Here is a 27,232-nt window from a genome sequence, read left to right as displayed (position 1 = left end):
TACTGCTCACAGTAAAGTTGTCATTTAGCTCCAGTAGCTTATACTTTAGTATCGTCTGTTCTTCTGCTAACAACGCCATGTCAGCAAATCTTATGCACTATTCTTCTTTCTCCTACTGTCACCCCTCACATGTTCTGATAACAGTTCTTCACTGAAGTAATAGGTCTAGGTTATTTTAAGACGCTTTATCATCATCTTAGGTTATTTAGCGTCTGAATGAGGTGAAGGTGATAATGCCGGTGAAATGAGTCCGGGATCCAGCACCGCAAGTTACCCAGCATTTGCTCATATTGGGTTGAGGGAAAACCTCGGACAAAAAACCTCAACCAGATAACTTTCCCCGACCAGGAATCGAACCCGGGCCACCTGGTTTCGCAGCCAGACGCGCTGTTACTCCACAGGTGTGAACTCTTCACGGAATGTTCAAATAGATGTTGAACACGGAATATTATCAAAAACACTTTCTTCGTATCTGGCATCACCGTCCTTCGAGATAGCCATCCCCAAGGCACAGTTCTAGGCCCTATTCTATTTTTAATATATATTAATGACTTATTAAAAATTGACTTACAACAACACAATGGTGTTCACTATTCTTATGCAGATGACACAGTTTTACTTTTTGGTGGAAAAACCTGGTATGATGCATATAATAATTGAAATAATGGACTTAGATTAATAAAAAACAATGGTTTGACACAAATTATCTTTCTATCAACGAAAATAAAACCATAATTATTCCATTCTCATTATCTGAAAAATGTAACAAACCTCCCCATCTATATTAAGTATTAAATTACATAATTCTGATTGTTGTCTTATACAGTGTAAATGTCCGATTATTAAAGAGTCCTCTGAAGTTAAGTATTTAGGCATAATTTTCGATAATCATTTAAAATGGAACCAACACATTAATTACCTTTGTAATAAATTACGTAAAATAGTATATTATTTTGTTTTATTGAGGAATTAGTTGTCAATAAGTTTATTACGTACAATATATTTAACTTTATTTCAATCGGTAATTATGTATGGAATTATAGGATGGGGTAGCTCATTTAAATCCAATTTTAATCCACTTTATTTATTACAGAAGAAAATAATTAAAATATATCTTCATAAACCTATCGATTTTCCATCTCAAAATTTGTTTCTAGACTTTAATGTACTTAACGTATGACAAATTTATTATATTGTATTAATAAAATTCATACATAAAAATCGAAATAATTTTGAATTGTATTCTCATAGTTATGAAACAAAAGGTATGAATTCTTTAAGATTTTTTGAACCAAAATGCAACACTGTTACAATATTTAATCATAGTAGTAATTTAGGCCCAAGTATATATAACAAATTTATATTTAAATATCCTAATCTTGTCAATTCGAATAGTTCTAGTATTAAATTAAAAAAGTTATATATGGATTTTACAAAAATTGAAAAATTGTAAATTTAAATTTATATACTATAATTGCAAATTGTATTGTATAATTATTAATTATAATTGTATTGTATAATTATTAATTTCAATTCAGGAATCCGCCCCTGAGCATGAGTTCTACTCTTTCAGGGGCGAGCTAAAGTTTCTCTGTATATTTTATATTTTATGTTACAATTATTAGCAAAATAATAATAAATAAATAAATAAATTAATTAATAAATTAAATAAATAAATAAATAAATAAATTTTCCCCTCCAATTCTTGACGTCTGCCTTTTGAAGCCATTCTGTACATTATCTAACCAAGGTTTTGTCTTCCAGCATTTCACTTCTCCTCTGGTTTTGCATCTAGAACACATTTTGGAATTCTATTTTTTTATTTCATTCACGTCACACTCCCAGCCACTCCAGTATTCTAATCTTGATATCCGTTACTGTGTAAAGTTCTCTATCTGTCCTCATGTGTAAGATCCCTTTATCACAAACAATATATCCGTCTAATTATTATTTTTCTTTCCTATACTGCAAATGAGTTAATATTGATAGGTCAGATAACGTGCAGGTTTCACTACCTTATACTACGATGAGTTAATTGTTTTACATAACCTATTTTAACTCTCTGATGCCCGGTTTCTCGAACAATATTTAAGTATTTATTAAAGACTAGCCATATCCATGCGCTTCACTGCACTTGTTTCAAACAGATATTTTTTTTCTCAGCATGGCTCAGTAAGTTATGGTAGGATTAAGCATTCTTAATAACAACTTATATATAAATACCAAATTTCCGGTACTTTAAGAAATGTTTAAAAAATCTTTTTGGCAAGATTATTTATCTTAATTCTCGGATGGTTTATTTATTTGATGGTTTCAAACTTGTTCTTGTTTCTCCCTAAACCTTCAGTGATTTCTTACTGTTCTCATTTATTTTCTTTCTTTAATTCTTGTTATGTTTTTCATATACTGCAGTATTATGATTTTATTATATTATGTTATATAACGTATTATGTATCTATTCTTGTATAACACCTGAACATGAGTTTTACTCGATCGGGCATACTAAAAAAATTACGAAAAAAAATGTTAAATACCTTCCGTTTGCTATACAAGGCTACATTAAATAATCGCAGAGTTACTTGTTTTAATTGTATTATATCAGCCCGATTGAGGGGGCAAGATTATAAAACGCGTTATTTTAAAATTCATATATCTCACTACATATCGGTCCTATAAAAATTGTGCTTAGAATAAAATTTGTCAGAAACATTTTTAAAGCAACTTTTGTTGTGTAAATTGTTTGCTTATTATAACTCTATTCTTACAACTTCGTTTACAAATTCCAAGCATAATTCTAGAAAACAGTGATTTCAAGAACATCCCAAGTCCAGAAACCAAACTTTTACAGGAGATGCAAAAAACTAGTTTTATTACAATTATTTGTGCAAGTCGGAATTATTTATTTCCCTTACATTAATAATAATTTTTGTCAATATTCCCAGATATTATGAATTTTGTAAGTCTCGTCTGTGACAGTTGAGGGGTGTACAAAGTAAGTGGACTTTGGATGTTTTTGAAATCACAAGGTATTACTTTTAACAAACATAGGCCTATATTATGCCAGTTAATGAACTTTTATTTATAGAGTATACTTTATTACAAATCATGGGGATGAAAACCAGAACACTTCTAATATGTCTGTGAATAAACATGTGAAAAATAATTTTAAATGTACCCACAACACTCCATACAGCATTTTTTACTGACTTTCTGAAACTTCATAATCTTCGTCCTCATTACATGGCTCATCACATCCAACAAGTGACTTTATAAACTGCACTGCATTTGGCTGTAAGTACTTCATTAGTGACTTAATTTCATCAAGTTTATTTTGCTGAATTGTGATTGGTTTACAATAGAAGTAATTTATTACAGTTATATGAATATTTCCTCATTTTAATTTTATCACTAATTTTAATTACCAAATACTTTGAAATGATTAATATTCATGTTTTGTCATATTTTTCATTTTTAATAATTTTGACATTTCAACATTGCTTTTTGTTATTTTCAATATCATATACTATTTATATATTTTCTGGTTAATCATTTTGTACTCAATATATATATATTTTTGCTATTAGATATTGCATTTTTAAAATTGTTTTAAATAACTATTTTAATCAATTTAATTTGTATTTAATGCTTATAACATGCATTTGAACTAAACAACATTCAGATCATTTTATTTTTAACAATTGTTGACATTTAAATTATGTATCTTTGTAAAATTTTATTATTAACCACGAGCTTTACACAATTTATGTTCCTGTTACAGTCGTGGTACTACCACTGAAGATGGAGGAGCATTGCCTCCGAAACATATCTGGTTTTTAACCGATTTTATTAATTTTATTCAATCATTAAAAAGTATTCATATAACTGTAATAAATTACTTCTATTGTATATAACCATCTTACTCATGAACATTGTTGTATTTGACCTAACTTATGTAATTTAATTGTGATTGGTTTGTTGTAAGTCTTACAACTAGGGATTATCGGCTTCAAGATGCGGAAATACTGTGGTGTTATCCCACTAACTTCATTCATATGACGTCTATCAAACTTGAATACTTTATACTTTGTAACACCAAACCTCTCTTTGTCTTTTGTTATGCTAGAGTTGAAATACTCCTTGAATCCTGTTTCAAAATCAATAACTTCTAACTCTATATATATATATATATATATATATATATATATATATATATATATATTGCTTTCGTTTCTGGCCATGTAAACATTACACTTTACCGCTTCTCAAATTTGTAACAGCAAAATTATGGAGCCATAGCTGTCTTTTGTAAAATACATCACAAACTGCAAGATATGAAAAGGAATATTCTGCTCAAAGTCAAAACAGATTGCTTCTGCATTTTCATTATTCTGTAGATACTGAGTTGCCTCTTTCATTGACGTTTGAAACTTTTTGGTTTTTGATTTGTGAAGTTTTATCATTTTGTAAACGTTTACTGACCACCCCATTTGTTTTGGTACTTATTTTTGACACGATATTCCTCACAGAAACCACATATATAGGTTTTTGGTCTACCAAATGGGTAGTTGAAATGTTCTTGATAATAGAGCAGGCAATATTCATACTTTACTATACACTTGAAATTCTTGGGATCCGTACCACTTTTTACTTGCAAGTACGTTTCAGGATAATGCTTTTCCAGGAACAACTCATACATGTGCATTACATCAAAATCAGAACATAAGTATCTCTGTTTCGCTCGTGAACCATAATGTTGAATGAAGTAAGGAAATGAGCGTATGCGATGGTCTATTTGCTCTTTTATTTCTTCTGACTTAGTCCTCGGTCTGTTGTTGTGACGTCCTCTGTTGTCTTTCGGCGACAAACCAGTATTGTGAATGCCTGTCAAGCGTCTTACTCTTGCAACACCTATTACTATACCATGGTTTCCTCTTCACTAAATACAATCTAAAAAAAAAAAAAAAGCAAATAGAATGAAACACACGATTATTGTAATGAGTTTTGAGAATGAAGTACAATATTTGACTCGGAACTTCATGATACGTACAGTGTTTGTATATTGGTTTGCACGTTGCATGGTATCCTTTCCTTTCCTTGGACGTTTTCTGGCAATAACACTTTCAAGAATAAGACCATACAAATAATCATCTTGGACATCTTTGGAGGTAAATGTATTGAAGTTGGTCAATAGAAACTGCTTTTTCTCATCAGAAAATTTACCAAGACATCCTCGTTTACACCTAAAAGAAATAAGTACGAATGTATGCAACTGTTAAATAATCTGTAAATGCCTATTTTAATATAAAGTAGGTTATGCCTGCATAAGTAAGTGTCAGTTTAAGATAAATTATATATACACCAGTTTCAGACAGTTTCTCCCTTTAAATATTATAGTAGGTCTAAGTACGTTCAAAGTATTTGTACCTGCAAAAGCTGCCTGTTTTGCGGGCTTCAATCTTCTTTACACTCGTATTAATTTACTCTTTGCCTTCCATTCTTAACTATTTTATTTTATTTTTCTTCCACTCACTCTCATTTCTTTTCCTTTTACCTTTAAATGTACTAAAGTCATCAACAGCCTCAACAAAGTCAGCCATTTTCAATACACTCTCAGCTGTTTCGCAACACAAGCGCTGTACAAAATAGATGGTGATATCAAGAACCTCCCAAGTCTCGGACTTGGGATTTTCTTGAAATCACTACAGCATTTACTCGCCATTATATATGAAGAGTTTGCGAGAAAAACGATGAATGTCACAGTTTTCTTAAGGTTGATGTCATTATCTAATTGAATGGATCACTGCGAAATTTAATGTTGTTCTTATGAAAAATGGTAAAAAGGAGAATTATCACCACGAATACAGTAATCCTTTCCTTTATTTTCTATAGAAACAGCACTACATCTTGCAGTTATAGACTCAATTAGATCATTATGTAATCCTTAATAGAAATGTGACATTCATCGTTTTTCCCGCAAGCTCTTCATATGGTAGTGAAGTGCAAAGTTCGGTGGTTTATCTCGTCACTAGATGAGGTCCACTTCATACAACTTCAGGGTAAAACCATATTTGGCAAAAACAGGGACTTGGGATGTTCTTAAAATCACTGTTTCAGCTCGAAATAGCCACCATGATGCTTCTATGTGCAGCATCACGGACTGCTTACTCTCTGCATTATTTCAGATGTCTGTTGCTGCTGATATGCTTCAACATGCTGGGAAAGAAAATGTCAATATTCTCAATAATTCTTGAATAAACAAATGCTTTATATTCCCATAGTCCTAAGTGAAAATTCAATGTGTTTAGGTCAGGGGAACGAGCAGGCCAAAATTTTAGTCTCCCACGACCTAATCATTTATTAGGTAATCGCTGTCTTAGAATCGTTCTAGCAGCAAGAGAAGAATGTGCGGCGTCCAGTCATACATCTCGACGCTTCCACTATCTCTTGTTTTCAGTTTTCACGTCACATTAATTCAACCACTTTACTACATAACTCTCTGTAGCGTAGTGGTAAAGTCAAAGACTTTGGTGTAGTTCAACTCAGGTTCCAACCTAACATCAACTTATTTTTTTTATTATTCTGATAATTTATTTACTACATTATTTTAGATACATTATTTTCATTTAACCCGAAATAAAGGAGATTTTACTACATAAATAATAAATCCGTAATTCGCACCAGTCCAGCTATTTAGTAGACTATGCAACAACCACCACCACCACCACTACTACAAAAATAATCACCAACAAGAATTGGACATAAACATTTCGCAACAACGCGTTGCAACGTAGGAAATTATGGAAGATTATACCTCCTGAACCCAGAAGACTAGCAGTTGCAAGCTTTCGCCTTAACACTGAACATGGCATCCTGGGTAAACACCTCCACCGTCTTGGCATCTTGCCATCACCAGCCTGCATTTTGTGCAATCAACAGGAAGACATGGACAGACAACATTTTACAAAATGCCCTGCTCTGAAATCCTCTAAGGAAGTCTACCGCTACTGGGAAGTCAGAGCTCGAATGTTTTTAATTACTTAATTTGTAGTTTTCTTCATCACTTTCTTGTTTTCCCTCAGTCAGTGATTGTAAATATAATGTACTAGCCATTAAATAAATAAATTATTATTATTATTATTATTTACTTTATCATTATCGTCTTTCTATACTATTCCGTCATAACATATTATTCTAATACAGGTATTTTATTTCTGCTGTCTCAAACAAAGTTCCATAAAATGCAATGTTTATCGTAATCAGCTGACTGTCTGTGTGTGCATTTCAGTACTCATTATGGCCGGCAGAGTGTAGTTGTCACAAATGTCCATCAGATATCCACCATAATCACAACCTCTGAACGTTTGGTAGAAATTAAACGTACGGGCAAAAGCAACGTAACGTAACGTAACACAAACAAACGTTGATCATAATCCCAGCCTTATATTCAACATTGATTTTCATGGAGTCACGGGAAAACTAACGCAAAATTAAATAACATTTGAATAATTTCAAGGAAAAATTGTTCCGGGGCCGGGTATCGATCCCGGAAACCTTCGCTTTGCGCACGAATGCTCTCCCGACTGAGCTACCCCCGGAACAATTTTTCCTTGAAATTATTAAAACCTGCTTTACAGGGACCTACTACCCGAAAAGCCAGATTTGTATAATTAAATAACATTGTTGATAAATTATGAAAGGCAAAATCTAGAAAATCTATGCAGTAAATAGCGATGACACAGTCCAGGACTATATTACGAGTTTCTCGATACAGTTGTAGGTAGGGATCAGGCTGTGATTAAATTTATCCAGTTGTATTCTTGAAATCACAAGAAATGCGACCGCGAACTTAATATTGAATCACCAATAATGCTATTGCGAAAAGCTGACACAATAAAACTATGCAATGGAATAAGAGTTGGTGTAAAATAACTCATGCAAAACGTAACAGAAGCGACAATATTAACTGATAAAGCGATAGAAGATGCTTTTATCTCACGTATTCCTATGATACACAATAAAATATACCTTTAGATTTTAGGCAGCTACAATTTCCAGCCCGACTAGTATTCGTAACGACCATATTAAAAATTAAGCTTAAGGACAGTCGTTCAAAGATGTTGGCATCAACTTAAAAACTCAGTGTTCTTCACATTGTCAGCTACGTAGCTTCCCCTCTAGTGGACAGACTTAAATATTTGTATACATAAGCTATTTGCGCAAAAGGGACAACAAAGTATTTTATGCATATGAAAAATTCAACGATACTTTTGCCATCTTGCTAATGTAGTATGTGAATGTACGTAAGTAAGTTCACTGAAAATAACAGTATATTAATTATTCTAAAATATATGTCTTTGAAAATATTGTTGTTCATGTCCGAATATGTGTTATTGCTAAATTATATCTGTATTATCATGTCGTGAAAGTACCGTAGTATGTATGTTAAACCTACTCGAATGAACAACCTCTTAATTTTTAAAATGTGCTTCTCTCAAAATATTTTTCAAGTCCAAAAATGATTTATTGCGAGACTATACTGTATTCTGTACATTAAATAAAATTATATGTTTAATATACAGTATTATGTATTTTAAGAGGTCATTTTTCAAGTCATATTTAAAAAATCGGCTATGATATAAGAGAACGTAAAGGGGACAAGGGGTAAAAAAATTCTCCAATCTTATAATATAATTTTTTATTTACATATTGATTCTTTGGTACAACCGATAAAGAGGTAAATTTTAACTCACCATAATACCCCAAAAGGTTCAGACTAGGTACAAGAGAATTCCCTATTTATCGTCAACTGTCTTTAAAAATCAAGCGAAGCACACATAGACAGGAAATTACATGAAATTTGTGTCCGCACAGTTTTAGATTAATTTAGAACATTGAGTCAATGCTAACGGATGTAAAGGGACCGAGGGGGATGTTTTTGTTTAGCTAACTACAAGACAAAGCTAAATTAAAAAAACAGTAAGGCACATGACGACATCTTTTCTTTTCGGTGCCTGATCTTCAGCTGCTTTAAATTGTATTAATCTTGGCAGGAGTTTTGACTAAGAAGGTCATTAATTTATGTAAGTGACGCTATATAAAGATTCATCTTTAGGTACGATGAAAGCTTAGTAAAGACAGTAAGGCTAATTCGTTTTGGTTTTCTATAGTTGAGTTGCTGGTACCTCCTTAAGTCAAAAAGCAAAAAGGAAAACCCGGGCAACGCCGGATGGTTTTTAGCTAGTCTTTTATAAAATAATAATTTGTTTATCAGAGAAGAACAGGAAAAATATACAGTACATAAAATACCATTGTAACGCACTGCAACTAAATAAATATCAAATACATTTCTTCACAGTTCATTGCACTAAATTACAAGGCACATTTGAATTGTATCAAAATAAACGCATCTCCTACTTTTACTCAAACTAAGTTTCTTCAAGAAACGCTTCGAAATATTTATTTTCGATCTTGTTGAAAGGGATGTTGGCATGTACCAACTTTATATACACATTTCGATTAAATTCTTTTTTATTTTATACGTGTGATTTTGATGTTGAAGGCCTCTTTTAGCTGTGTAATTTAATATTTTCTCCGTGTCTTTTGCTATTACAGTATTTTTCAAGGAATCGTGTTGTATTTGACCTTATGTATTTTTTGCATTATTTGCAAAATTCAGTTTTTTTAATAAGCAAATATTCCTTTCTGAACTTCTCTATAAGTTCGTTCTGAAGAGAACGCTTGGAGCTCTTAATTTTAAACAATTCCTCAGTACTATGAACTATTAAACAGTGAAATTAATGCTATCACAGGATACATAAATAATTAAGTGAATAAATAAATGAAATAAAATAAAATATAGGCCTACTTGTTTACTCACAGGATCTCTAGTAGGCCTAAGTATAGTGATCGCTCGAACCCACGCCAAGCAGTAATAAGAAAGACGTTAATGCACTTTGTTCCGAAATCAATTGTACTCTCACAGTGCCACACCATTTATACTCCGTGCGTTTCAAACTTCAGTCTGGTGACTTGGTGACCCTAAACCGCGGTCTGATAACGAATTCGTTACAAAAAATAAACATAAGCAACTTAATATTTTCAAGTTTTCAAAGTATTACTGCTTGAATGCTATTTTTGGCTAAAAAAAATAGAATAGAAAGAATACATGAAATAGCTAGAATTGAATGAAAAAGTAAAAAAAAAAAATAATAAATTAATAGGCCTAATAATAATAATAATAATAATAATAATAATAATAATAATAATAATAATAATAGTAATAATAATTAGACAAATATGTTTATATGCTTGTTTTTGTGTTACAGATGTAGAATTATGCAAGGAAGAAAATATCAAGTGTTTGAGTATGGAGAAATTGAAGGAGATCCAGCATCTCTTAATAATGAACAAATACACTGAAACTAAAATACCGGATAAAATTTCTAAAATGAAAAATAAAAGGAAGGAATTATTAAATGAAAGTAAAGTTACTGAGTTAACAAGTAAATTCAATTTTGGCAGGTATGCATTTTCTAGACTTACCGATAACAACATTTTTGACTTGGTTAGAAACTACTTAGATATATCCTTTATTTTTAAATTTAATAGTTTTGAAGACGACAAAAGAATACTATGAAATAAAATTAAGAAATGAAGGCTTACCAACGAGAGAGAGTTTATACAAACATAAGTATTTCTGTAGCGAAAGAAAATGGAAGACACTAGAATAAGGGAAGATTTATATATGCTAGCTGCACATTGCAGATTGAAACGTGAAGTACATCTAAGGCAAGTGAAAAAATAGTACTTGTAACAACATACTAAAATGAGTTGAGTTTTACAAACACTAAACGCAAGTGCACGATAATAGAAATAAATAATAAATAAATTTAGCTTCTCTTATGAAAAGGTTGCCAGATTTGACAAAGCGTATTACATATAATTTGGAAACACACCTAAAAGGTAAAATGATATACATTTGAAACGGTTAGGGAATCGAATATACATAATGTCAGAAAAATTTACACCTAATTAGCGTTTGTGCTCATTTATAGTTAAGAAAGTGGGGGGGGGGAAATACCTATCATCAGATAGGTTAGAATGATTTGAATGCCATACGACTGCGAGAAAAATAATAGTACGGATTTATTGGCATTAATATCTAAACCAATCAACAACGATCGGTTAAGATAACTTGAAATTTCCATTATCACTCCCATATAAATGATTTCTCAATATCTGAACCGATCCTATGAGGGCACTAATGGCTATTTCCTTCACAATGCTGTGTGTTAGTCCCAGGTTTTTACATTTGTTGGCAAAGAAGGAGGGTATGGTACCTCGTGCTCCCACCATCAGACCTATTACATCAATGTGGGACAGGCTATATTTATCTTTATAGAACGGGATTGTTGGTTCATAGATCCGTTTCTTTTCACTGTCCACCTCATGCGGTTGATCTGTATGTGTCTCAAATCTGATGGTGGGATCGAGAATGTATGCCGAGTTGTTCTTAATGGCAATGATATCAATTCGTCGAACACTTCCTTGTGTGGCTAGTCCCTGCACCTCTTGATGGACTGTAAACCCTGCTTCCTTCAGTGCCTCGGCCAGCATAGAACGGACAGCATGGTGATGGATGTTGCGAAGGGCCTCACTATAGGGGCAAAAGCCAAGGATATGGGGAAGAGTTTCAATCTCTTATATTAACTACTCGTATTTAAATTGTAGACATTGTATTAAAAATGGTATATCTATGTGTAAAATTATAAAGTGTGTAATGTAAGGTTTTAAATGATTATATGTATGTACTTTTTGTTTGAGAACTATAATATAATAAAATAATATCATATCATATCATACTGCTTGAATGAAACCCTCATTTGCCGTGATATAAAACTGGCTTGTGTCGGAAAATCACTCCTATTGATTCAGCATTCATTGCAATTTGATGCTCTGATAATTTCCTATTTCCAAGTCTCTTAGCACTCTACAACAGGAAATGACCGGATGTCAGCGTAAGTTTAGTGGGCGTATGTGTGAGCGTCACGAAGGTTGAATCTGAGGAGCATTCCCAGCGAGATGCGATACACATATAACAAAAGAAATGGATTTAATTCAGTTAAACATAAAAGAGAAGTTGCCTAGGCAACATTGGTGTCCGGAAACAAATGAAAGTTAATATTCACTCTTGTAATATCCTGTGATTGAAAGAGAGAGCAGGAAATAATATGTAGGCCTAATAGCTAGGAGGACAGACAGGCGGACAGATGGATATGTGTATGAAATGGAACAAACATGTTTTATTCTAAACCGCTATATTGTAACAAGGTTGTTACGTAAGTTGACATCCGAATACAGTACTCTTAATTGGTTTCTAGAACAACAGGCTTCATAGATATATGTGCAAGAGTGAACTTACAGGTAGTGTGTGGTGTCAGTCCTCAGTTAAAACGGCCTTGTAAAGACAAGTTGAAACAAATAAAGAAGAGGGAGGGGCAGAAAGAAAAAAGTAGACAGAACGGAAGACGGAATGACCAAGTAATAGACGATAATGAATCAAGAAATCGACTATGTATACTAACGTGACAAGGAATTTATGAAATCCCTTGTATAGCTTGCAACATCTTTATTCTTGGTATTAACTTTATCGGTTAAGCAAGGATTAATTTAAGGATTAAATAAAAACTACCATAGACAGGATTGAGTACAGCCTACTCAATGATTAAATAATAGAGCGGGATCGAGCGTATGGATTGACAATAGGATAAAGGGAAATACAAGAAGCAACAATTAAAAGGTACCCAACCCGCATCCTTGTTCAGTTCCAAGATTTTTGGTCACTTGTCTCACTTCGAGTTTCACAGTCCCGTTCGAATGATCATAGAAATTAGAGTAGTACACAACCGGTTATGAAAAATAGGAATTATACAGGGTGTTTAAAAAAAGTAGCCAATATTTTAGGAGGTCGTAGTATGCATCAAAACAAGAAAAAATGTCTAATAAACATGGGTCCTACAACACATACTTTCGAGATATGAACACTTGTTCATAGGAGGAGCTCAATGTGACGTCCATTTATGGCAATGCATTTTTCTGCCCTACAATACAGCAGACTCCCAGATAATAATACCGTAGTTGATATAATACTGATATGTCGCAAGGAATACTGAAAACAAAAGTTTGGTTGCGGATATGAGCGGGGTTCAGCAGAAAAGGTGTTGTGAATTTTCGTAATCAGTATGTGTGGGCTGATGAAAATTCCCATGCAGTTGAAGAAATAAGGCATCAGCACCGATTCTCAATAAACGTATGGGCAGGCGTTCTTGGGGATAGATTAAGGGCCATACGTGGTACCACTGGGGCTCGTTATCAGGACTTTCTTATTAACGTACTGCTTACCTTGCTGGAATATGTGCCATGTCAGCAAAGACTACAGATTTAGTTTATGTATTTTGGCTCACCAGCACATTTTTTCCGCAATGAGCGTGAACATCTGACGCTGACATTTCAGGACCACTTGATTGATTGGGGAGGCATCATATCTTGGCCTGCTCGTTCCCCAAACCTAAATCCTCTAGACCTTTAGTTATCAAAAACAACCAGGTCAATTTCAAAGAGTGTGTGATTCCTTACGCCGAAGGGCAGAGGAATGCACTGCCATGAATGGATGTTACATTGAGCACTTCCTATGAACAAGTGTTCAGATCTCAGAAAGTACGTGTTCTAGAACCCATGTTTATTAGATATTATTTTCTTGTTTTGATGCATACTAGCACCTCCTAAAATATTGGATACTTTTTTTAACACTCTGTATATTGTTATTGAACGCCTGGCGCTGTAGTCATTATGCAAAGGTCTTCCGTCTCACGGAGTGTCCCGTGTTCGGTTTTGACGAATATTCGAGTCGTTTCTCACTCTTTGTTGGTGGACGGCAAGGCAGACCACATTGAGTCATGCAGGAGTTCCGAGAGCACTTGCAAGGACGCGATAATCATCGTGTAGGTCTACTATTTATTGGATAATTATTCTTCTCTCACTACAATCAATCAATCATCAATCATCCATCGATCCATCCATCCACCGACTCATTGATTCATTCATCCATAAATTTATTGATTGATTCATTTATTGACTCATTGATTAATTTATTAGTTGATTAATTAATTCATTTATTAAATCATTCATGTATTACAGTTGTTATGGTCAAGAGCAAAACATATCTTCTTAAAAATGATTTATTAATGAAATAATAATAATGTTTAGAGTAATTAAAAGGCATTAACAACTACTGTTTTAGTAGCAGCAGCAGCAGTTTGCCTGGCAGAGTTAAGACCATAAGGCCTTAAGTAAGTAATTGTAATTTTTTCTATTCTTGCATTTCTTGACACACCAGATTTCACATTATGCATTACACTTATTTCCTTTGCTGTTACTGGTGTTCATTTGTTAATTTATGTATTAGTTATGAAATTAAGTGTGATAAAGTATGCAATCATGTAGGCCTACATTAAGCAAATACATTTTTTAAATTACAGATGGTAAATTTCCTTCAATTCTTACTCCGTTTGTATCGATTAGTAGGGTCAGGTATCTTTGAACGTCAGTGTATCATGTGCCGAAATCTAAGTTCTAATTTGTTATTTTCATCGTTTTATATTGAGTTGTACTTAGAAACATATAGATGCAGGCCTATCTGATTTCATAAAATCTAATCTATAATAATAATAATAATAATAATAATAATAATAATAATAATAATAATAGTAACAAAAACCAAACCTATTCCGTAACAGGCAGGATGTTAAGTGTCCCCTCTCACGGGACAATAGCCACCAAGTAGCTAGTATTAGGCCGTGTGGGATGCAAGGGCCAGCGGCGGAGTGAGACTACTTCAAGCGAATTCAAGATACTTCACATCTCAGGGTGTCCGCCTTGCGAACGAGATCGTCACATATTTGGTCAGATTTCTTTTAAATCATTGCGAACAAGAGGAGAAGGGTGCATTTCTTGTTTAAAAGAAGACTAGAAACACACCAATTTGATATGGAAAGACATGAGTACGGAGATTTCCATCATCTTTATTCCGTTCTCAGGGAGTTTGTAAGTAAGTTCAAAGAGTAGGTCTACACAAGAATGACAGTAGAGACTTTTGATTGCATGGTGGATAAATTAAAAACAAACATCTCGCATTTGCCGACGAGCTTTCAACAGCAAACTAGTCTCGGAGAAAGGCTAATAATAACTTTAATTTAAGACCTCTTATTTTTAAAGTCTTATATATGTAACACTTTACCATAGACATTCGTGAACTTGCAGTATTTACTCCCATAGTTCCCCATTTTTAACTGAAAATAAGCTTTTAAATAGGCATGTACTTTTAAGGGAGGAGATATAACGAAATATTTATGTGATAAACGTCTCATATTAAATAAGTTGATATAAAGGTCACTATTTAGATTCTAACCTTATGACAGAAGACCTCACAACAAGTGACGAGTATATTATCACTCAATTCATAGCACAAAAATGTATAGGCCTACGTAATTTCACGAAATATTCACCGCCGCTGCTACTTCAATACAATACTACAGAGTTATCATCATCATACGTCCCAGAAAAGAGCGGCCGGCCGGACAAGCGCGCCCTGCGTGGTTTCCGCCGCGCGCTAACCGTTTGTCCCGCGCAATCGACCTCCAGTAGCCATATGGCATTCAATGTGTTTAGAAGTCGTGTAATGAAACTCTCGATTCTTCAAGCGTACAATTTTAGTGTATAAAGTTTAGTGATTATTGTGTAATGCCTAGCAACAAATTCTCACTTTGTGAACGTACGTATATGTGCAATACGTACATAAAAGGCAGAAGGTCGTGTGCGAAAACAAGACTAAAATTTCTAATAAAGATTCCAAACAGACCTGTGCCTTCTGCCAAAAGAATTAGAGACTCGCTCAAAGATTTAAAGAAACAGACTCAGTGAAGATTCGAAAATCAAACAGAAAACGTAGTGTTCTTATATGGAACGATTGTAAGTTTATTTTCAGCAAGATTCCGCCACTGCTCATACAGCTGCCGTGTCAATGAGGGAACTGAGGCGTATTGTCGGTACGAGACTAATCAGGAATAATTTGTGGCCTCCATGAAGCCCAGACATAATACCCTGTGACTTTTATTTATGAGGAACACTAAAAGGTAGGGTTTATAGGAAAAATCCTCATTCTGTAGATGAACTAAAACACTATATACGAGAAGAAATCGAAGCTATCAATGATGTGGAACTTCAGAGTGTTGTTCATTCGTTTATCAAAAGAAGTCAGTTGTGTGTGGCGGTAAACGGGAGCCATTTTCAGCAACGACTGTGAGCATGGTAAGTCCAAATTATTGAACATTTATTGTAGTACTGTTATATATTGGAGAAGCGCCGAAGAAATGGTTATGCGCTCGGCGGAAACCACGCAGAGCGCGACCGACCGGTTGACCGCTCTTTTCTGGGACGAATGATAATAATAGTTATGTAAAATGGTTTCTCTTTTTCCATTGTAATTGTTTACTTACCATTTATTTAAAGAAACAATTTTATAGTAAGCTTTGTCTTTTGTCCTCCACTTGGAGGAAGTTGAATAAATAACGTTTATTCAAAATAATGTCAGATATGATTCTGTTGTAATGCTGTTTATCACGCATATCCCAAATGGCGCATCTTCTTTGTATCTCGGTAATTAAAACCTCAGTGTAGTCCGTTTTGAGAAGCTGATTGTTACCGCTTCAAGATTCAAACAGGATTGAAATTTGAGCATCGCCATTTGTAGGACTGCGCGCCCGTGAAGACTATTGAAGTTCACGTAGGCCGCTTTCATTTTCATACTAGCGTTTGAATGTTGTCGTTTGAAGTTGTCACACGCAGTGTTGCCAAGTTAGCGGTTTTGTAGCTAAATCTGGTGTTTTCAGGACTATGGTCAGCTACAGAATTTTACCGTCAGCGGCTAGCTATTTATTTGCCGTTTTTTTATGATTCCGGCAGAGGGAGACGATATTTTTATGTTTTTTTTCTGTAAAGACGTTATAATTGTCTTCATATGTACTTCCGGACAACAATATTAGTTAATCATAAACCAGAGTTTAATATGATAGGCCTATTATCACAATTATTCATGTGCAAGTATAAAATATCAACGTTTTATGTTAACTCGATTTGGTATAATCACGTCCATTTCCTGCCTCATCCATTGTTGTATAAATAAGGATGCCACATTCGTTAAACTCTTAGTCTAATTATTATGTATGCATTGTTTTTGTAATTGAATTGATATAATCATAAAGAGTAGATAATGAAATGAATTGTTATTTTCATTTATGACAACTTATATTACGATATATTATTTAATTTATCATTCCGCATTGTAGTTCATGTAACACAGACATACTTAAAACTTAAAACCAGACTCATTATTGGCAGGCACGTCTCCAGCTCAGTGTGAAATCAGATTTCGAACCGACTGGTGTGATTGTGAATGTGGTTGTTTCCGAAGTGTCCAGTATATTCTTGACCTACTTCATTCAATTTTGAAGAAATAAGCCGCGTAAAACTCCATACGTACAAAAGTTTAGAGATGTGTGAAAAATACATAATGTGTTGAAAGACTGGGTGGAAGAAGTTGCCGATGATAGTTGGAAAGCTCGGCCTAAATGGTGTAAGGTGATATTGAAAGCAATCTATTCAGATTTAATTGTCCATACGATTTTGCATAGAACATAGAACCTACAAAGTGACACACACTTTCCACAATTTAGTCCACATTTTTATAAAATTCTCTAATTCCTAAAACTGTATAGTTTGTATTTCAAATTTGGAAGTGTTGCATTAAGAAAAGTCTGGAGTTTTTCAACTACAGTTTAGCGGTTTTTTAAGCTTGTGCAGCGGTAAATGGAATTCTAAGTTGGCAACACTGGTCACACGTCGCCGCTCGTCCTTGTATCCCACACAGGAGACGGCCTTACGGATGTCAGTCCTACATGCTGGCCGTCTTTGCCCTCTAGGAAACATCTTGGCACTCATTTCTGTTAGAGTGTTTAATAAGAAGGAAGGGAATCTGAAATAATGACAGAAAAGGAAGAGAAGATGAAAACAAAATTAAAAGCGAAAGAAACAAGGAGAACTGATAAGGAAATGTAAGAAGGAAAGTGAAGAGGAAGAAAACAAGAGTAGGAAAATCAAGAGAAGAAAAGAATAACGTCACGTTAACATAGGAATATTAAAATCAGTAGAGAGAGGGACACACAGAGAGAGCTATGAAGAAAGGAAAGATAAAATAAATATAAAAAAGAGATTTATAAATAGAGATGGAAGAAACAGAAAAGAGCGAACGTGATAAGCAGCCTTGGATAATGAATCTAGAGCGCTGTTATATTCTTTATGATTTAAATATGCAAGTTGTATCAAGTTCTGCCCCTGACGTTTTAATGCCCGCAACCCATTCTGCAGTTAACGACCGCTCAGACTCTTGAAAGTTGACACAACCGAGGGAAGATCTGAAGGAGTCATAATCAATGTTAATTATATACATTGGCGCCAGACACTATGTCTGCGTGGCTGTGGAGGTTTTACTCAACGAGTCATTAAAGTTAAACAAGGAGTCCAGTTCTGGACCCAAAGGCTGACTTCCGAACTTTGATTTGTATTATTTTTACATTTTCTACTTGCATGAAATTGGCTAAAGTGTTTGGGAAAGTGAGGCTCTTGTCACAATTTTCGCTAGGTTTCAGCATCGTCATCGCTTTCACGTGGATCAGAGACTTGGATAAATACGAAGAATTGAGAGGAGCAAAATATAATAGTAAAAAGTGAGAATGTTAAGAGAAAGAATTGCGATAATGTCAGCATTTATATTAAGAAATCATCTAATCTGCCTCCACAGCGGATAAATAACACAGAAAGACCTACAACTGAATGCATACATCTTGATTACACAACGTTTAACACTGTATCACTTCGGAATACTGTATGTATGATAAGAACTTTCTTGTGTTAAATATTATTAACGTACCTTGTTAACATGTTTCGACCTATTTTCGGTTATCTTCGGGACTGGTCGTTGTTGGCTCTACACTTCGAACGCACCCACACAGGAAACAAGAGGCGCCAAGATCAACAACGACCAGTTCCAAAGATGACCGAAAATAGGTCGAAATATGTTAACAAGGTACGTTAATAATATTTAACACAAGAAAGTTCTTATCATACATATTCCGAAGTGAATGCATACGTTCGAGGGACTATCGAAACATACGTATAAACGAATGCTAAAGCCAAAGGTAGCAAAAATCGGAACTACAACTCATGTTACGCAGCCGATCGGCATTACAGGTATCCAGATATTACCAGTATTTTTCATATTAATCCCCAAAGGAGTACATAATGATTTATCACCTTAAGGCCTAGTTGTATGAACACGGAATAAAGTCCTGTTAAAAATTCATTCCATGGTTAACCCAAAAGTGTGCTATACGAACTCGGAATAGTACGTTATTGAGAGTATATCTTCAGAATAAGCTATTCTATGCTTTCCGTCGCTGTTAAATTTTTATCTTACTTAATTACAAATGAATTTTAAGGAACCCACAGGTTCACTGCCGCCCTGACACAAGCCCGCAATCGGTCCCTATCCTGTGCAAGATTAATGCAAGTCTCTATCATCATATCCCACCTCCCTCAAATCCATTTTAATATCCTCCCATCTACGTCTCGGCCTCCACAAAGGTCTTTTTCCCTCCGGCCTCCCAACTAACACTCTATATGCATTTCTGGATTCGGTCATGCGTGCTACTTGCCCTACCTATCTCAAACGTCTGGATTTAATGTTTCTAATTATGTCAGGCGAAGAATACAATGCGTGCAGTTCTGCGTTGTGTAACTTTCTCCATTCTCCTGTAACTTCATCCCTCTCAGCCCCAAATATTTTCCTAAGAACCTATTCTCAAACACTCTTAATCTCTGCTCCTCTCAAAGTGAGAGTCCAAATTTCACAACCATAAAGAACAACCGGTAATATAACTGTTTTATAAATTCTAACTTTCAGATTTTTTTTTACAGCAGACTAGATGACAAAATTTCTCAACAGAATAATAACAGACATTTCCCATATTTATTTTGCGTTTAATTTCCTCCTGAGTATCATTTATATTTGTTACTGTTGTTCCCAGGTATTTGAATTTTTCCACCTCTTCAAAGGATAAATCTCCAATTTTTATATTTCCATTTCGTACAATATCCTGGTCACTAGACATAAACATATATTTTGTCTTTTTGGGATTTACTTCCAAACTTATCACTTTACTTGCTTCAAGTAAAATGTCGGTGTTTTTCCTAATCGTTGTGGATTTTCTCCTAACATATCCACGTCATTAAATTTTTATCTAGAAAATAAATTACAAAATGCCAGCATTAGACATGAATCTTTCTGATAGTGAGGATGAATTGCTATAACGTATTTATGATAAAGTGGATAGAATGGAATGTAAGGCATAGACCTCATCCTACTAAATGAATTTATTTATTTTGTTGGGTTATTTTACGACGCTGTATCAACATCTAGGTTATTTAGCGTCTGAATGATATGAAGGTGATAATGCCGGTGAAATGAGTCCGGGCTCCAGCACCGAAAGTTACCCAGCATTTGCTCCTATTGGGTTGAGGGAAAACCCCGGAAAAAACCTCAACCAGGTAACTTGCCCCGACCGGGATTCGAATCCGGGCCACCTGGTTTCACAGTCAGACGCGCTGACCGTTACTCCACAGGTGTGGACTACTAAATGAATATGACGATGAAGAATATCTGGCAAGATTCGGACTGAAAAAGGACACTGTTTTAAGCGTGTTGGAATTAATCAGTGTTGATTTGGAACAGGTGACAAGTAAAAATAGTTCACATAATCATCACTGTAAATAAATTGTAAGATTTTGAATAATTAACATTAAATTTTAAGCAAGTTCATAAGGCAGTAGGTACTATAATATCAATGTTTCGTTCTGCATTCCTATAGGTATTAGTCTGAGCATTAAATAACCTAACAGCAGACTCTCAGGCTCTTGGCTTTGGATTAGAAGTTATGGTGTCAGTAATTTTGTTAGGTACAGCTTACAGCAGTAAAATTTTGGAAATATCCATCTTTTTTTTTTTCCTCCATTACTGTATCTTGTACAATAATGAAAATCAGTATGTGTAAAACACTGTCCTTCTGCTATTTGAAACAAATTTTTACGGTAAAAAAAATTATTCACTTTTTTTTTTCTTTCAAAATTTAGTTCACTGTGCAGTGATGAAGCGTTTCTCACAGAGCTTAAAAACTATCCAACATTCTTTGATGAAATTTTTTGTTTGTATTTATGCATGTCATATATACAATATGATGCAAGATCACTTCTCTACCTTTGATTGCCTGATAAAAAATAAATTCATTTTAAAAATGGTCAAATATCAGTATTTTCTTCTAACACAAAAAAAAAATATTTATTAAGGAATGTAGTTAAAAGAGCATGATATTGTAAACATGAGTTTCAGCAATAAAATAAAAGCGAGAGAACATGAAGAAGTTAACAAGTTTATGAGTTGTGAGGGAAACGCTTCATACCTGCACAGTAAACTACCATCATTTTGAATTTTGAAAAAAAAAATATATATATATATATAAATAATTTTTTTAGATCGTAAAAATATGTTTTTTTTTTCATATAGCAGAAGGATAGTCTTTTACACAAATAAATTTTAATTATTGTAAAAGATACACTAACGGAAGAAGAAAATGTTGGATATTTCCAAAACATTTACAGCTGTAAGCTGTACCTAACCCCTTAAGACAATTCAGACAGTCAGTGTTCTATCTTGCAGCTTTGATTTCTAATTTCTTTAGATTTACTCATTTATTCACAATAAACTCCGTAGACAAAATAGACCTAGTAATAATACGTTCAGAAATATCAAAATATACCGTTATTGTAACGGACTTTATAAGCAAAATAGTATCTAAAAATATTGCCAGCTTCTGTTAGAATTCTGCTAACTATGGAATAAATAGTGTTGAAATGAACAGACGTCTTGCAACACGATTCTTCTTTGTCCTACAGGTGGGTTCCGAGGTGGTGTTGCAAACTTTGAGGGATGATGGCGAAGGGCTCATGTATCAATTTGAGATAAGGAACCATGGTTCGGAAATCACCGCGTCGAAAGTTACAAGCAAAAATAGTTGTGTGGAAATGAAATAATTTTATTCCTCTGCACACCTTATTTATGTGTATTTGTCTGTACACCTTACACGTACTGTATTCATCTGACGTTGTTTACGTTGTCTACTTATAGTATTCCATGCAGTGCGCTGTCTGAGAGATGGGGACAGGAAACTACACTAAATCAATGCAGATAGCATAATGTGTAACAGACATGATTGGTCCTGATATGCACGTCTGTAGACAGCAGTGTATGTGTACAAGTTGCAGTGTCCAGTCGATCAGTCCTAGTGAAATGGAGGAGTACAAGAGAGTGGAATAAGCAGACCTGATTTTAGAATACGGATGAGCCAATGGGAACAGTAGACAAGCTGACAGATTGTATCGGGCCAATTACCCACGTAGGAGACATCCGGCCAATACCATTTTTCCACGACTGTTCCAAAAGTTGAGGGAAGGAGGGCACGTGGTGCCAAATTACAATTACATTTCCACATAACTATTTTTGCTTATAACTTTCGACTCGGTCATTTCCGGACCAGGGTTCCTAATCTCACATTGATACATGTGTCCTTCGTCATCATTCCTGAAAGTTTGTAACACCACTTCGGAAACATCCTGTATAGTTAGGCTATTCCAAGTTTTGTTCCGCGATCGTACAAATGGGCCTAAATGAAATGTTTAACTGCAATATGGATAATAAATATGTTTTTAGTTTAACATTTACACATAAAAATAATGGTTGAACATTAAACTGAAAATCATTGACAACAACATCCCTCTACTACCTGTCAATTTGTGCGCTTGATAGATTTAAAAGTACAGAACCGCCAACATCTGATCACTGGCCAGCTGAACAAAAGTGGCTAATATTGCTACTTATACTTACTTACAAACGGTTTTTGGGGAACACGGGGGTTTATTGCCGCCTTCACATAAGCCCACCATCGGTCCCTATCTGCATTCCTATAGGTATTAGTCTTAAGGGGTTAGGTAGAGTTTACTACCATCATATCCCACCTACAGCTTGATTCAGGGATTTTGACCCTTGCAAAAAGTAAGAAGATAGACTAAGAGCGAGTTACTCATCACTACTAGCGGCTGGGTCACGCAGGTCAGACCGCACAGTAATAACACCTAACACTTCCTTCTTATCATGTCGCGGTACACTCCGTCTTAAAACATAATATTATTCCACACGTCCCGTTACTAATCATTACTACGTCTGTTGACTAAACAATATCATGATGACATATTTTCTCGACCTGGAGTGTCCCTCAGCTATGAGCATACTCTGCTCCAACCATAAGAAAGTCTCAAAGGAATGAGACGGAGCGGGGTGATGCTGTGAATGAATGTTGATGTCATAAGATGTCATAAGGTCACACACGTGGGTACTCGTATCTCTATTGGCTATCTCTCAAAGCACAAACAATAACACTGATATACACATTTTTTATACTACCCTAGTTACAAAATTAGATCACGGTTAATTTCCTGGTCTTTTAATCCCTCCATACAGGAAATAACATATGCAGGAGAGCGCATGATTTTTAAACTGACGTTATAATGGTAATATTATCTATCTACTTCGCTCCAATAGATAACGCAATAGTAAGCACATTCCTTTCACGGTTTATCTCCTGGTTGGAGAACAGTATATATTATATTCATTCTTCCTCTTTCCTCTTCCCCTCCTATGCACGTTTGTGATTAAATTTATTTCTTATGACGCAACACACAGCTCGCTCACTAGTCAAACAAGTAAGGGCAAGGGCCAAGATCGTTGAATCGAGCTGTATAGGTCTCACAAGCAGGGAATACTGACGGAAGGAATGCGAATGAAACAATGCGATAAGGAAGAGCGGGCGGCAGAAAAGGTCACGAGATAGCTTGAACGATATGTAAGAGTACAGTCGGAAGAGAAAGGACATCGATAGAATCAGTCTTGCGTTGTGATAGTTACATTACGACTTTAGTTCGTTTCATTGTGTGTGAATACGTGTCTTATATCGCACGGTATTATTATTTCATTCCTAAATATATGTTGCTCGTTTAATTAGCTTCGAACTTTTCTCTTGCTACGTTCTTTATTTCCACAGCGGTGTCCTCATCTGTTCATCTTCTTGGAAGAGACAGTACTTCCATCGGCCCGCACCTCTCCCCCCTCGGCTTGTCTAAATGCACACGTCAAAACAGACAGCAACGCCACCATTGCTTTTCGGTAATCGTTCCTTGCGCGAGTTATACCTCAAACACATTTTAATATCCTCCCATCTAAGTCTCGGCCTCCCCAAAGGTCGTTTTCCCTCAGGTCTCCCAACTAACACTCAATACTGTTACTTATACCCGATTGCAATTTACACAAGTTATGAGTATACTTCCAATGTCACAGACGGATATCAGTTTGGATCTGCAGCTAGTTGGGAGAAAACATACTGTACATACAAGTTGGATAGTGACTTGCTCTTAGCTTGGAGTTTAGAATTTAAGGGACCAAAAAGATCTGCGACACTTATACCTAGATAGAATTTTAAATCTACTATACAAAAAGAGGGTTTTATAGTTCATTATAAAACTGACAAACCTGTAAATAATTTATATTCATAGTGTCTATATAAAATTGTGACATTGCCAACACTTATAACCAATTTCTTCCCTTCATTCCCATTGTAACACAACTAACAACTCTGAATGCGGCAAAATGAGGAACTTCTATGAAGATACATCTTGCAGCATAAAAGTTAAATACCCTGGCCGCCACTGTTAACCTATAACTTGACAAATTGAAGTTGATTTGCAGTCGAATGCTCTACCACCGAGCTACTCCATCGCAATTTAAAAGTAATTTAATGTGATAAAGTTTCGCTATTACAATAAGAGGGACTACAACAGTGAAGATGTCGAAATAACTGTCCCTATACAAGCACAGACAAACAGCTGTCTAAAAAAGTGTACGATACATATGTTAAGAATTATTTTATTTTGTTCGTAGAGTTGCTTCACTCTATCTGCGGCCTCGTTTCGCAAATATCTCTACTCACAAAATATGTCAAATTTAACACTAATTGTATCGTAAATAATTATACTGCAGAAATTCCAAAATTATTATTAATAACATCTGCTCTATAGAAAACCCAAAAGCTGAAATATCACAACCGTGAATTATTGCATAGCAATACACCAAAATTAATAGCAACAGTATTAGTAGTAGCGGCAGTAGTAGTGGTAGTAGCAGTATTATTAGTGGTAGTATTTTATGTAACGATTCAATTTCAGAGATTACTCAGAATATAAAACAAAAGTAGGCGAGAAATATCCACCAAACTTTGCTTGTAGCCCTCGATCAGAGACAAGGTTCTGAACCCGGCTGAGAACATCATCATCATCATCATCATCAACAATACGATTTAGGCCCAATGGCCTGTTTCGTCTCCATATCAGTATTAAAATTGGTCTTTCCAGCGTTTTCTAGGGCGTCCGAAACAATGCTACCGAGAATATAGCCGAGAACAACGGATGTAATTAACCCTCAAATTGGCAAAACTTCATTTTTCACACTAGTTTATTAAACCTTGTCGGACCGTAAAGAAAACAACTATCGCAATGTCCATATTTTATATGTTGTACAATATTATAGTATTGCGAAATTTTAATACTCCTACCAATTTATGTTCTATTAAAATTATAGCATACTAGTGGATTGTGCAGCAAATACTGCAAACTAAGTCCATAAGAAATTCAAATAAAATTGTTCACATTTATTTTCAATGAAGAATACCAGACATTTTGAAAGTTATTTGCTTTCATAATAGTGAAATATACTCCCTCTGTATATTTTTATATGCCAAATACTTTTCCTTCAACCTATCCGTCTTCAGTTCTTGAGTTTCAATGCGAAATCGCAAGTAACAATGTCAGGACGATCAGCGAGTTTTTCATATGGGAGTAATACAGTAGCTATTTCAGGTCATTGCGGATTGTAGGTGAAAATTAAGAAAATGTAAGGTTTGTCATGCTTTGAACAAAAGACTTAGCATCTTGCTATAGATGTTGCATGTTTCGTGAACTACCCTGAAATGTAGAGGGCAGAATCACTTTTTCCCACTAAAAGATCTTGCTGAGGTGGTCAAGAGATTACAAAATCTCGTAGGCCTCTTATTTTATCAGTAAGTAATACCTTTTGGTCTTTTCTTAGGAATTATAATTTTTGCGCTTCCTCCAGACTATGCTGATCTACCAAATATTCCTGGATTAATTTCTGTCACAATAAATGTTAACCCGTATATTTTCTGCAATATAGGCTGTTGTGAGGAATCTATTGCTGAGATGCGGAAAATGAGGCGAATTATATGTCAGAGTTGTAGAATCTTATATACGCCCTAAATAAACTTACTCATCACGGTAGCAAGAAGTGAAATAGCATCCTATTTTACCTACATCAAAATATGCTTGGCAGCGATCACAAATCAAATCGATTAAACCAAAGAAATATGAAATTAATTTTGATGTAGTTTAAAGAAGCAGCTAAAATAGGAAAGATGACTCTATTACTACCAAGGAAAATTAGAGAATCAGACATATAAATATCTATATCACACTGCCATTAAATATATGAAAAAGACCCACACTACTTGATTAATAACTATAAAAGTATTTCATTTTTAATAACAATATTGTTACCTTACGTAAGTTTTATAGTTTTCAGTAACATATATATATATATATATATATATATATATATATATATATATATATATATCCGTTACTCAGTAAATTATAGAAATTAAGATCTAATATAAAATATTCTTTCTCTGCGTCTATCTACTTAAAGTCCCAATAGGGTTCACTTTCATATCATCAGTATATCATTATGTGTTGCATTAACTATAATAATATTTCATTTTTAATGGTAATAATGTCATCAAACATTCTTAAGTTTTGTAGTTCTTAATATCCAATACACAGCTGTACTCGGAAAACTACAGACCAGAGAATCAGACCTATAAATTAT

Source organism: Periplaneta americana, chromosome 6 (assembly GCF_040183065.1).
Source record: "Periplaneta americana isolate PAMFEO1 chromosome 6, P.americana_PAMFEO1_priV1, whole genome shotgun sequence".
Classification (NCBI taxonomy): domain Eukaryota; kingdom Metazoa; phylum Arthropoda; class Insecta; order Blattodea; family Blattidae; genus Periplaneta; species Periplaneta americana.
This window is presented reverse-complemented; position numbering follows the sequence as displayed.